Here is a 6,967-nt window from a genome sequence, read left to right as displayed (position 1 = left end):
CTGCATTGCACAGTACCGACCAGGCACAGAAAACCCTTTTAACTAACTAAACATAAGATGCATCATATTCCATCTGACTTCGAGACCCTGAGTCAGTCTGGATAGAAGTCTGGATTTCGGAGTGATCTGGAATCAGCTGTTTGAAGGCCAGCTAGCAGTAGGTGAACAGGACTCCCTGGTCGGAAAGGATTACACATCTCCATGTAACCATCAGTGCCTCCAGTGAGAAATTACTCCTCAGAATTAACCATTCTGGGTAACGTTGTGTTTGTCTTAACTTGTATTTAAACAACAAAAATCATTAGGAGGGATAAGAGCAGCTCCACACCTCCTGCCACACCAGGACCTTTCACACCATGTGTTGAAGTCACACAAGTCCTTCTCAGTACAGGGTTTATTTAAGACAACTGAGCACAACAGTAATAGTCCTCTGACTCTGAGGCTGCAGGCATCTCAGTCAGTTACACTGGGGGAGCCATCATTCAGCAAGGGCTCACAGGCTCATGGCTGCGCACTTGCACATGTCTATCCATCCACCTGCATAGCACAACCTAAATCCCTCGAGGGCCCTTACCTGGTGAGTAATCTTACCAGGATTTTCCCAGTTTTGCAGAAGAGCTGTCAGTTTGTCACTGGCATTGGAAAACACCTACAAAACCTTGGAAGCACTCACAGAGCAGGGAAGGCTTTTCCTTCCCCCACTCCGGGACAACATATCCCATTAGCCTGGGATCAGTGATCTCCACATCCCTGGATCACTCTTCTGCTCATTACAGCCTCACCCTGCCACTTCATCCCTGCAAGGCAGTGCTCTTACAGGCAGAGAAGCAGATAGAAAAAAGCCGGATAGCATGGAAGGCAAACATGAACATCTCATTCATGTGAATGGGGGACACGTACAACAAACTCAGGTCATAGGCAGCTAATCCTGTGTTGCTTTGCTTTCCTCTAACATTGTTATGTGGTTCTGTTAATAGGGTTGGGCTTGATCAAATTCTTCTCTGCACTATTTGCCCCTATTCCCAAGGACAGGCATTGAGACATACCTGGACAACTGCAACTTGCTAGGCTGATCCTCCCCCAAAAAGCTCATCTGCTCATCCTATATGCCACCAAATAGCCTCTAATGTTCCAGCCACATAAAGTGATGCTGATCTCAGGGGTGCAAACCCCATGGTGCTGCTTGCCATGGAGCAAGGAGAGAGTACAGAAGTTGGATTTTATGTAACCATCCCCAGAACTGGATCTTCAGGTGAGAATCTGCTCAACTTAACAAGAACACATTGGACAACAACGGAAAGGACAACTTTTCAGAGCCATTTGCTCAGACCATTGCTACAAGGTGCTTTAAAGTGAGGCAAAAGAGGTAGCAAAGAATTTAGTGTACACTAGAGTTAAATATGGGCCCAGGCTGAAGCCACAGGGCTTGAAATGAGGAATACAGAAACCACATAAAGGGTGAGTGATGTAAAGCAGCAAGGTTTATATCCAAAAGGAGGTGTGCTGATTCATGCCAGGGAATGGCTTAGCCTACCTGAAGTATCTGACCACAGCTTAACTGTTAAACCAGGCAGTCTTAAGCATATATGGTTTGACTGGGGCAAGAAAACCCCCTGGAAGCTGGGAGATCTCCAAACAGAATGTGCTAAACAACTGCAGGATCCTAGGAGTTTTACTGGTGAGGAGAGTCCTTCCCTGCTCCAGCAGATTGCAGATCTAGCAGACAGGTACCTTGGAGAGCCAGTTCCCTGCTTTGCTACTGGGTATCTTGTGTGAGCCTGCTCCGTCATCCTCATGGGTAGCCAAGAGGGAAAATGTGCCACAGAACACCATCAAGTCACTTGGCTTCAAGCAGAGCTGATCAGCTAAGCCACAACAGCAACACAGCCATGGCTTGACAGTGGGCTGTATCCCTGGATAAAGCAAATCAAAGCAGCAACTGCTACAATACTTCCCTATTACCCATTTCAATAAAGTCCTCCCCTGTGCTTATCATAAACAGGTAGATATGGTGCCACTGTATTAACTTCCAAATTGATGTTCCAAATGCAACAAAAAATCCCCATTGAAATAAATTAAATTAAGCCACAGATGAGCTGCAGAATGTGCTGGGATTGCAGACTGCAAACCACACTATAGAGCTGACTAGGCTGTTCCCAGTGGATCCCTTGTAAATCCATCATTTATCAGTTCCTCCTGCTTGAAGAAGTCTAATTCCAGTTCTGGAATCAGCAAATCCTTCCTTCTCTGCCTCCATAGGCCACCTTTTCCCACTAAGTGAGATAAATTTTTCCCATCTGTAATATTGCCAAAGACAGTAGGGTTACAGTGGGAAAAAAGCTTCATCCCAGAAAGCATTGCAGGTTAGTACATCAGTAAATCAAAGACTGAAAAGATAGACCTTCCCCTTCTATATGATGCATGTTGCCTCATATCTCTTGATGAGGCTGGGAGAAAAGGTTAACAGGGAGCAGAGAGAGCTAATGATTTAGTGAGGAGGCTCATTAGCTAACTAGCAATAGAGCTGAGACAGCTCACAGCTACAGCAGCACACACTTGAGATAGCCATCCAGACTCACCTGGAATCCTTCAGCCCAGAGCATCCCCATGGTCCTCACCTGTAGATGTACCAGGGCTTGGCCAAGGAGAAGCTTCGCCATGGAGCCAATAAGCACGTTACGGGATTTCAGTGCAGAGGCAATGCATGGTTACAAACACAAGGCTGTATGGCACAGTCATTGGCATAGCACCAGTCCGGCACGCGTGAGTACCAAAGCATAGGTTTTGGTGATTCACGAGATAGTGATTTTAGCACCATCCCTGCATGGGCATCAACTGCTGCAGCTTCCACCAGCACCACCTTAATACAAGTTGATATAAACTAGAAAATAGTTTGTGTTGGTTGCCTTATCCAGGAACACTTTATCTTGCAGAAAAGCATCTTTTCCACTTAGTATTTTGCTTTAAGGCAAAAGATTCCTTTTATGACTTTAGCCTGTAGTAAGGAGTAAAGTCCAGTTTCCCTGCTTGCTCTAGCTCCTTCAGCAGCACATCTATTAAGCTTCTCCTCTAGCTTTAGCTTTTCTCTCTCCATGTACCACTTGCCATCTCAATTCCGGCTGTCCAACAACACACACGGCTTCCTAGGCTGTTCATCTCAGAACCCACTTTTAAATCCTCCTTCATCCTTGCAGCACCAGCTCTGCTTGCAAACAGGACCCAGAGACTAATTCATGGCTGTGGCTGGTCACCTTGCAATACCTTCAAGCCTCCATTGTGTCTGCTGCAAAACTTGAGTTGACGAGGCTAGCCTGAGAAAGACCTTCTTGGGTGCAAGCTCTGCACATCCAATAGAAACATTTACATGCACAAAATGCTTCTTTCCATGGTGCTAAGATATAGTATCATATGGGCAGAAGCAGCATCCTGCTGTTTCTTCTGAAGCTTCTAAAGAAGAAGCCCAGGTCTGCCAGGGGACTTTTATAGAGGGCTCGCTAGTGCCTGATGGCTCTCATCTGAGGGCAGGGAGGCTCCCTCAGCTATTAAAGCTGAGTTAGAGGTGCAACTCTCTTTGGGGCTGTTAGCCCTAAGGACTGCTGTGGGCTCTTCTAGCTTCTCTCTTAATTTCTTGGTGCTATATGCTTTAAGTGCATATATTGAATATAGTCCAGCTTAGAGAAGCAAGTGCTACTTCTCAAGTAGTTTTCCTAGGCTGACATCCGGATTGCTGTACCTTTGCTGCTGTTCCTGCTGGTAGGTGCATGTAGTGTTGCAGAAAGCTGCCTGTCCTCTGGATTTTTAGCGCTGTTGCGGGTAGTTCCTTCTGTTCTCTGGTGCTGAGAGATCTTCAGAAGTTGCTACAAGCATGTATTTGCTGTCTTGATAAAGGCTATTTTACAAGGTAAGCTTTTATGCCCTGTATCTGCTGGGCTTAAGTGGCTTATAGGGGTGCATCCTCCTATGAATTCCCTGTTGCCAGCTCTCTGCTGCCTACCAAGCCCACCCTAGTTCCCAGAGCTTGCCTGGCAAGCAGGTAGCTGGGTATGCAGCACCTAGTACTTCCAGATTCATTTTGGAAGAGAGAACAGAACTTGGAAGAATTGGACTGCAATGCTCACATAAGTGCCAGTTTAGGAAAATTGGGCTTTGTATCAGGACACAGCATCTCTTGAGTGTTTTCCTGGCTTTATGCTGTGAGTATGTCCTTCCTGTTGCTAGGCCCCTTCCCTGCTCCAGTGTGCAGAGCAGGAGAGGAAGATCTCTGCCTTTGCCTGTGTTGTGTCAAGGCAAGAGGAAAATGAGCTCAAGGGAGAGTAGAGGCATGGCTGGTGGATGTCAGTCCATACCTACCAGCTGCTTTAATAGCCCTCAGCATGTAAGAGTCAGAGCTAATGCAAACTGATCAGCAGCACTACTGAATCAGTGACCAAGCTGGTGATAAACTGAATTGAGAAGATGACAAAACAGAAGTGATGGGATGGGGTGAGGTGACTGGGAAAGCACAAGGGAAGGAAATGGGTTTGATGTAACCTGCTCTGTGCAGTCTCTTGGGGGTGTGTCCAAGCCACAGCGAAGTATTGAGCTGTGTGCCTTCCCCATTGCATGTTCTCCACCTTATATTTACTGAATGTCAATAATAAACCCTTATGACTTTCCAGCATAGTTTATCCAAGATTTGATACTCTGCAGCACTAGGCACCATGGTCTGTGTGAACACCCAAGGCTCTTTAACTGGTACAGCTCCTCCAGACCTCTGTGTAAACCCCTTGCTGTGAGGAAGGGACGAGTATGATGGTGAACTGCAGTGTGCTGGGGCCACTGGGGGATATCTCCTAACAAGCAGCATTTTGTGCTTCTCTTGCCCAGGTATAGGGTGAGAGGGTGAATTCAGGAGACCCAAAACCTGAGCCAACAGCCAAGCAGACCCCTTAACCAGGACCTATCCAAGAGGAAACTCTACAGCAAGACAGCACCTCATGGGTCCCCTACTTTGGCCCTTCATCCACTGCCACCGTCTGACACAGCTCTGCTCCAGCCAGGTAATGCCACATTTATTTCTTGTGCTACCGAGTGTCATGAGGCACTTCATCCAGGATAGACTGGAGAGGACTAACAATAGTGTTAACCTTTCCTCACAGTAAAATAACCTTTTTAAATGTGCATTATTTAAATGGGTGATACTAAAAGCCTGGCATCCCTGTGCAAGTAAATCTTCCCATGATAATGCTCCCCACTGGACTCTGTTCCAAGGAAATGCTGCATTTTCAGGAAAAGCTTGTCCAAAGGTTATTCTTTCTTTATGTGCCTGCCTAACTTATGGCTTTTGTTCATGTCCCTTCTCCATAAAGCTCACAGCGACATGCTGTAATGGGGAGAGATCTGAATGCTCATTTTTGGAGTCCTTGCTAGGTTTCCCTCAGCCAGTAGTGATGTTCAAAGGCAATGTTGGGGTGCAGGGTGCTGGTCTGGGGACACCTGCATCTGTGTGTGTGATGTTTTAGTGCTGGGTGTGCAAAGAGCTAACAGATGAGGTGCCAGTAGATGGGGCTGAAGAATATATTCCTTAGATCCCAGGTTTTATAGGTGCAGTAAGAGCACAGTGGGCAGGTGTTGGCTGTTCTTTATTTGTGGTGCTTAATGCTATAACATAAAAATGCATTTAGTTCCTTGACTTTCTGGTGTGGTTGATAAGAGGTATTGAGGTGTATGGGATGCAGCCTGGGCTCCATGTGCAGTGATGGGGTTTGGATGCAGTGAATGATGCTACAGGTTCCCTGGGGTGGTGGCAGTCCCTGCTGCTGACCATGGCTGTGTCCTGCTGGGGAAGCAGGAGTGGGACTGGGAGGGATAGTCGCCTGCTGCTCCATGTATAAATCCACATTGAGGAAATAGCCCAGCTCCATGGGCAAGCTGCATGCTGCTGCCTTAACCTTGAACTCTGGATATGCAGGGAACTGCAGGGCTTTGGTTTTCAGCATTAAAAATGGGTGCTGAGGGACTATTTACAGGTAATTCCTAGTGCATCCTTCCTGTGACAAGAGCAGACTCCAGCATGGAGTCTCCCTATCCTACTGCTACATGTAGCATGTAACTGCCCATTTAGAGGTTTCGGATTAAATGTAATCCTGTCAGCATGCTTTGGCTAAAACCTGGGTAACCATTGCCATGTGTTGGAGAACTACCTCAGTTGCTCTTCCGCTTGCACGTGTCTCCCCCAGTATGGGATGGGTCCTTGTTCCTTCTGCAACAAGCTTTGGCTTGTCTCTGCTCTGGTGGAGGTGGTAGGTTGGATAGTGTTGTTTCATGGGATTAATGTCATTTGATCACTCTGGACCATGTTCCTCTATTGGACAGAGGCTATGCTTCATGTAAGATACTGGGATTTAAGGTTCCATGGGTTTAAGTATCACCTTAACCAGAAAACACTGCAGGAGGCTATGCTGGCTGCACTGTACCTCTGGGCACAGCCCACTTGCTGCCCTTGAAGAATCCTCACAGCATCCCCACCTGCTATGCATTCCAGAGGAAATAAATTACATTTCAAATGGATCTCATCTGAGATCCCGAGCCATGGGCATCTGCATCCTGTTAGGAGTGAAGACCTGCTCCTCCTCAAACCTCTCATCAGATTCATGCTTCACAAGCAGATTTATAACCTCACTGGAAGAGCTGACGAGACAAACTCCAGCCTCATTCAGTAACGTCTGACTAGATTGGAGAGGCCATAAACTACTGTAAAAAATGAAAGTTGGGACTAAAGGGTTGAGCACAAGTGACTAAGAGCTCAGAAGAGCTTCGAGAGCGAGAGAGAGGAGCAGGCTTGGGAAGGGATGGAGCTTGGTGCCTCAGAGTGATATAAGACTGCGAAAAGGCACTGGAGATTAATTTATTCCAAGGATAAAAGCAGGGACTGCGAAATAGGGAGGACTGAGGAAAAAGAAATGGGACTGAAACTAAGGCAGGCAGT

At 46.8% G+C, this 6,967-nt stretch overlaps 1 long non-coding RNA gene across 2 annotated transcripts in view; it reads left to right on the top strand.

The window, feature by feature from the left end:
- The first annotated feature begins 3,608 nt into the window (after positions 1-3,608).
- Positions 3,609-6,967, top strand: part of LOC136021632 (uncharacterized) — a 44,202-nt gene continuing 40,843 nt past the window's right edge. For both annotated transcript variants that reach the window (XR_010615843.1, XR_010615844.1), the window contains exons 1-2: positions 3,609-3,753; positions 4,867-5,039. This is a non-coding gene — a long non-coding RNA (uncharacterized LOC136021632). The remainder of the gene's footprint in view (positions 3,754-4,866; positions 5,040-6,967) is intronic.

The sequence above is a fragment of the Lathamus discolor genome, chromosome 13 (genome assembly GCF_037157495.1).
Source record: "Lathamus discolor isolate bLatDis1 chromosome 13, bLatDis1.hap1, whole genome shotgun sequence".
Lineage (NCBI taxonomy): Eukaryota > Metazoa > Chordata > Aves > Psittaciformes > Psittacidae > Lathamus > Lathamus discolor.
Note: the sequence above shows the minus strand (reverse complement) of the source record. Positions and strands in the feature narration are given on the sequence as shown.